Raw genomic sequence first — 7,704 nt, 5'->3', positions numbered from 1 at the left:
TTTAAAGAATTTGCCACTGACGATTCAAACGTGAGTTTTGAGCAGTGTAGAGTAGCACTTGTTGTTTGTAATTTCCCCGACCACAAATGCAGACATGGTTTTGTTTACACGGCGCGATGCAATGAGTAAAAAGACAGTATAAGTCATTATAATCAGTAATTATGTCCCCACTGGATGCAACAAATGCCTCGTTTATAATGGGTTTTAATGTTTCTGTCTTGTCGCTCCGGGACAGGGCACCATCACAGTATGGTGAGGGGCGTAACTTTTCCGTCACACGCTTGAAGTATTCGGCCAATCACAACGCACCGGATAGCTGGCCAATCACAGCACACCTTGCTTTTCAGACCGATGAGCTTTGTAAAAATCGACGCGTTTCAGAAAGGCGGGGCATAGAGGAGAAACAATAATGTACAGTATGTGGAAAATAATGTTTTTTTTCACCTTAAACCGCATAAACACATTTCATTACACCAAATACACAAAATAATGTTCTTTTTAGCACCATCATATGACCCCTTTAAGAAAATATAAAAATCTAGTTCTAAATGAAGATTTTTGTCATGTCAGTACATTGGAAACAGCTTGCTTTGCTTATTGCTTACTCTTTTAATTTATTGCTATGGAGAACATTAATACTGCTTCATCTGTACAAAGAATCACTGACTCATCAAATCAAGGCACCACAGTCATTATGTTGCAAGGTAAGCCTTGAGAGATTCTTAATGAACTCAAGTTAGATCTATAGTCCGACCCCCGGCCTGGCTGACTTGTTTTGATTTAGGCTGTTTCGCAGATGCAGATATTTCTCAATAGCTCCTGCATGCTGTACAGGTGAACAGAGACGCGAGCCACAGGGCGCCGAGGGTAAACAAGAAGAAAACTGATTACTTGAAAGAAGCATTTAAGAGGAAAGAAATATACGTGACCTCAAAACGAAATCAGGTTCTAAATGGCACCAGACTGGAGTATTTGTCTAACATGTTCCAGGAGAGGGTAAGCTGTCACTATTGAAAAATGAACACAGAATAGCCTGGCTCCGTGTGTTTGTCGTGATGATGGGGTGGTTTGTGACCCATGAGAGATACTCGGGAATGCCTTGGGGTGCAGGCGACATTTTATTCATGCTATTTCGCCACATTGTGAATACGTGGTTCATTTGCAGCCATGGCCTGCATGGGCTTGGTTCTATTTCTCTGTCACTTCACCTCATGTGCTTTGCATATCAGGCCTGGCTTCTTCAGCCGCTCTCAATGAAGAGGTGTCATCACTCTGTCAGCATTAGGTAGCATCACAATCATGTGAGAGTCAGGGTGCTAATTTGTAAGAATGAGTTCAAAAAATCAAGCCTCTGTGTTATGCATGTACAATATAATGCATAAAATACATGGAGATTTTCAGCTATGTCTGGGTCATATATGTACTATTAACCATTTTCACACTGAGAAATTTTGCATTTTTACATTTTCATGATAAATCTGCACCCATCTCTATTCTTCATCCCTTCTTAGTAGCCCACTAATGGGCTGCTGTATGTGATCTGTCGGTGCTTGCACAGAAAATGCATTATTATAACAAATCTGTCATGTGCTGATCTGTTTACCTCATACATGAATATGAAGATGCATTACAGATGCATGTTCACACACACACACACACACATATGTATATATACAGTATATATATATATATATATATATATATATATATATATATGTGTGTGTGTGTACTTTACAATTTAAATACCCATACTGCAATATATATTGCATCTGTAATGCATCTTCATATTCATGTATGAAGTAAACAGATCAGCACATGACAGATTTGTTATAATAATGCATTTTCTGTGCAAGCACCGACAGATCACATACAGCAGCGGTATAAGAAGGTTTTGCTTGCAAGCATTTAATAAAAGGACAAAAACTCTGGGGACTTGCGGCATAAAATTTCAAGCAAAAGAACTGTGTCTGAATCCTCGGCCGAGTTCACAAATGAAATCTTTGTATGGAATTGGAATTAGATACAGACAAACACATCAAAGCCCCGATCATTGAGCTGGTTTGTTTCCCAGCAGATAAGTGTGGGAACGGAAGCCAGTATCATTTCAGATGTGAGTTAGTCTCATTATTTACAAACATGTGGGAAGCTGTGTAATCATGTTACTAGTTTCACTTTGAAACCGAACAGCCTATTGCACGGTATCTGGGGAAATCATAAAAGGAGACTGTTTGTTTCACACGAGTTGCATAAACACAACTCGAAGTTTTCGTTCCTTTTTGAAAATCGAAATCACAGTGAGCGCTCTCTATTTTTCATCGGTGAGCCATGCCTCGCTCTCTTTGTTTATGAGTAGCCATGCTATAATAAATAAAGGTCTTATCAGTTCAGTAAGCATTCAGACAGACCCTTTTTTTGTGTGCACTGATGTTAAATGTGGCCTCAATTCCCTTCCTGCATTCTTATTCACCAGTGATGGTATTTTCCTTGGGGGCCAATAGCACTCATTGGAAATCAATGGGAATAATGCAAGAGGGAATTGCGGAGATCAATTATTTCAAAAATGTGTTTGGCTTGAGGCCATTGTGGTTGGTTTTCTAATTTTGATAGTTAATCAGCCTTAACCCAGGGCACAGAGAAGGAGAGTCTGGCTTTATGTTGTAGTTATCCCCCTCTCTCCAGTGGAAATAGAGTGTTCTCAGTGAGGACAAACAGGGAGGCAGCTGGCTTGCATGCATGTTTGTGTGTGTGCGTCCTATATATAGGCCCTTTGCTTGTTCTGACAGCTGTTTATGTGTTCCTCAATTAAAAGCTGGCTTCAGTATAGACTGAGCATTATGCATGTGCCACGGATGTCCCATTTTTAATATTCACTGCCAGATGTAAAGCTCCATGGATGTTCCATGCACTCACACCACCACCAAACACATCCACTCCATACAGCAAAAAAAAAGAAAAAAGATATATAAATTTCAAATATATTTCAAAATATTCCAAAAATGGTCAATATCTATCTATCTATCTATCTATCTATCTATCTATCTATCTATCTATCTATCTATCTATCTATCTATATTTGGTAAAATATGCTTCAAAAATATTTATATATAAAAAATATAATATATAATTTATATTTATATATATATATAATAATTTAAATATAATATAAATAATCATATTAATCTAATATATTATCTATAAAATAATATATGCCACCACCAAACACATCCACTCCATACAGCAAAAAGAAGAAGGAAAAAAAAAGAAATATGTGTGTGTGTATGTGTGTATAATATATTTTTAAATATACTTCAAAATATAAAAAAATTGCCAAAAATATATTTGCTAAAACATGATTGAAAATGTATTCGTGTAAATATATTTTCTACCTATAAGTTTTTTTTGGCATTTTTTAAAAAATATAAAAAATATAAATATATATATATAAAAAAAAAAAAACATAAAAAAAAATATTTTGCACTCTATTTTTCATTTCAAGAAAATACATTCACGTCACATTTGAAGAAAAACTGTATAACACGTATGAAAATAAAATTAAGCAAAGAACATACTTTACGATGTTCAACAAATTATATATAATGTAATCTAGGCTACTGTAAGATTGGAAATGAATTTCTTTGGCCCTGAAATACATTTTGAAATATATTTTAGTATGTGAGGGTTGAAACTAAATATATTTTCTATTAAAAAAAAACCTTTCACTTTTTCAAACATATATTTGGCATATATTTAAAATATATTTGTCACTTTTTTTTTTTTTTTGCCGTATCTGACTCAGGACATATCAGATAATTCTTCTGCAAATGAACGTAATGTCCTCTGTAATGGGAGCGCTTGAGGTTTATTTCTGATGATGGCCCGTCAGGTCCAGAAGGCAAACAGGACCTTAGACGGCTTGCCTAGAGGTCAGGCAGAATGTCACAACATCACAGATGCCACACTGATGACAGGCCGTTCTTAATGGACGTGCACAGCCGTATCAGGTCACCGCCGAACTGAAGCGGGCTGAAGTGGCTTGATGTTCTTCTCATCGTGGTGGAGTATCAGCGTCCAGTGGCATGTTCACTCATTAGTTCAATCATGTACAGTGGCGTCTTCTGTTATGGTGTCATCACCCAGAGCTGAGAAGCACAATGCATTTCTCAATGGAGAATGACACGCGGCACATATAATAACCTGCCGAAGCAGAGCAGAAGCAGAAGCAGAAGCAGAATGAGAGCACAGGTGCGCTACAGATGGATGGCAAAGACACTTGGCAGGGGACCACCTGCTACTGAAACAGCTAACATTTGGTTTCCTTCAGACAAGGATAAAGTTGATCCAATGTGACAGATTTTCGACTTTGTTTCGTATTTTGATTCATGGTTTTTTTTAACCGCTTTGGAACAAATCTCTTGTATTTGTTCCAAATATTTTGATCTTTAGATTTGTTTGTATATCTTTTTTTCCCCCTCTGGTTGCAATAATATGAATACAAATAAATAATATATATGTGCAATATAATACATGCATAATAGATTTTTTTGTGAAAATGCAATGTGTAAATGTTGATCCATATATTTATAGATGGTGACAGATTTCTTTCTTTTTTTTTGTAAATCTTTTTCTCTGGTTGCATTGCTATGAATTATATATGTGCAATATAATACAAGCGCAGTGTATATTATAACACGTGTGTAAATTGTTGAGTCATATCTATGAAATTATTCATTTTAATGCTGTGTACTGTATATTGTTTATAAGTGTGCATCATAATTCTATTTATCTATCTATCTATTGAGGGTTGATTTTGATCTGAAATATTTTTCCCCTCCGGTTGCAATGCTATAAATTATATATATGAGCAATATAATAATATAATACAAGCACAGTGTTTATAATAACACTGTGCACATGTAAATTAAGTGATATACCTATAATATCAGTTTTAATTCAGTGTACTGCATATTTTTTAATTGTGTATCATCTAAAGTGGCAGATTTGTTTTTTGACTCTGTAGAGAGTACACTGTACAGTTTGATCGCTGGGAACGGTTTTAATACCTTTTGTGTCAAATACAAGTGTGGCTTAGTTTTAATCTTAAAAAATGTTGTCGTTCAGGTTGGTCTTGCGCAGCCGGCTCTTCATTAAACACTCTGCGAGCTGCATAAGCACACATGGTGCACATATGGATATAACCATAATTAAGAAAACATCAGAAGCAGGACAAACAGAAGGTGCTGTAGGATCCCAGAAATGGCAACGAGGAAGATACAAACAACAGACTGACATCCCCCAGCATGAAAACTGAAATGACACTACTCAGAGCTACCTTAACAGCGTTTACATTTACTGTTGCCCTCTCTCTCTCTCTCTCTGGCCTGGACAACGCTGCAAAGATTTTAATATTGGGTTCATTACAAGCGGCTGTTACAAAAGTAAATTCTGCATCCAGCTGAGCAAGAAACGAATGCCTATACGTGTGTGGGCAATTCTGATCAATGTAAACTCTCAGAAATAATGGCAGGAAACAATAGCCATATAATCAGCCCATGAATAATTGATGCTCTGTAATGGAAGCCTGTAAACACCCATAGACTCATTCCCACAGAACTCAGATGACTCAAACTGCAGAGAAAGCACAAATCTGAAAGAATGACTGAAAACAAACAAAGAAACCGGTCGAATGAAAAATGAAATGAGAAAAGTAATGGACTGCCGTTATCATGAGCCAGTGATAAACTTTGTGTAAAGAGGAAACACTTCAAATTTGAGGCTGGTTTTGTGTTGCCATACAAACTGCGCTCTCTGCTGGCCAGATCTTCTCTGTTTCTGTCAGATAAGAGGCCACAGAATTACAAACACCCAGCAAGGGCCTATTAAAGCTTTTGCAATTGCTCTCCAGCCCGTCACAAGCACTCAGTCTCACAGCAGCCAAAGCCATACTGAGTTTTGCAGGTCGTTAGAGTTAACCTAACCTAACAAACTGAGTAAGAAAAGCATGCATGGAATACTTCAGTGAGCCACTGACATGAAACCACAGGGGATCACAGACATAAAGAAATCGAATGATTCTTTTAAAGAATCTCAAAAAAAAAAAACATTCTGCAGACTTACAAAACAGATAAAAAATGCATGCACCCTTAAAAAATGTAAGTGAATGTCCTGAACTTGTGCAGAACGCAGAGCCAATATTAATGAATAATTTAGCCGTGAGATGTTAACGGGACTTTGGGGTTTAAGGGATGTGTGAAATTGAAATCCCACAGATTCAAAACAGATGTCTGGATTGTTTCATAAAGCAGGAGATGATTTATACGCTGACTAAGGCTGCAGTCACCACCAGATCTCCCATCATGTCTTGTCTTATCTGTCAATAGATCCACTGCTCATTAATCTGTCTGACTGAAGCATATGCCTATTCATGCAGGACGAATCTTATGACCAGGAACTTATAAACAAGACTAGAAGTTCCCGATGGGGTTGCTTTTATGAAAAACTTAGATGACTAATGAAATCTTAAGGCAATACTATAAACAGAATTCAATTGCACTTGTTCATCACTAGAGGACGCCAGTATTAGCCTATTTGAAAATAAACTTGGACCAATTGCATTTTCTATATAACTAATTCAGCAATTGTTCTCTGTCTTGTTTATAGCACATTCCACAAGTATTGCACAAATAACAGGCACAAGTGCAATTTTTGTTTAATCCATTTCATAAACTATTAAACTAACATTAAAATAGCTAGCTGGCAACACATCAAATCTGCCTCTTCATCCTAAAATGTCGATTGTGGGCTCGTCTCACCTCAAAGGCCTACCAACAATAGATACAAATAAATAAAAAATAACAAAGTCATGTCATAATTGTCTAAATGCCATGATCTTGATGTTTTGAGTATCTGTTTAATTGATATTAATTCACTAGTAAAACACTTTCAACAGCCTGATGGGAAGACAAGTATATAATCTGTAAATTATTTTCCATTCAAATCATCCCATTCAACAAAAAATAGGCTGTAGTTTATCAGTAACTACAAACCATTGTGGCCCCAAACGGGCTTTTAGCTACAGCCTTGTTCCTCATTCTCAAACAGTTGTTGTTATATTATCATAAATAGTTGTCCATTTAATTTCAGTGCTTATTTTAATCTTTGCTGGAGCCTAAATTATTAGCCTAGCCTATTTCAAAAGCATTCAAAACTGTGCCAAATTTTACTAAAAGGATAAAAAAGCAAAAAAGCAGTTTCTATAGAAAATGTTTCTTTTAGAAAATGTTCTAAAGTTTAAGCACCGTTCACTGACCATCTGCTGAAAAATAAATGCATTTGTTTAAATATCTGTCGTCCCAAGCTGGCGACAAAAATATTCACTGATTAATTATCATTTAATTCATATTGTTTAACTTGTACAGGTGTACAGCGGCAATGAAAACATTGTTTTGACTTCAAAAGTCTTCCGTAGTGTTTTCAGAGCGACATTGAGCTGTAAGAGGACACCTGACCGCAAACATCCAGTTTAGAGCCATTTTCTCTCTTCTTCCATTCCTACGTGACCACAAGGTATGTGAATGTTTTACTATATTTCAGTACAATGTTCAATTTTATATCTAACCTGAACGCGAGCGCGTTTCGTGTAACCAGGTAGACGTGACGTCACGCACGACTCACCTGATGATCTTGATTTCAATGAAAACTTGCTGT

This window comes from Sinocyclocheilus grahami, unplaced genomic scaffold (assembly GCF_001515645.1).
Source record: "Sinocyclocheilus grahami isolate Dianchi unplaced genomic scaffold, SAMN03320097.WGS_v1.1 scaffold250.1, whole genome shotgun sequence".
NCBI classification, from domain to species: Eukaryota; Metazoa; Chordata; class Actinopteri; order Cypriniformes; family Cyprinidae; genus Sinocyclocheilus; species Sinocyclocheilus grahami.
This window is presented reverse-complemented; position numbering follows the sequence as displayed.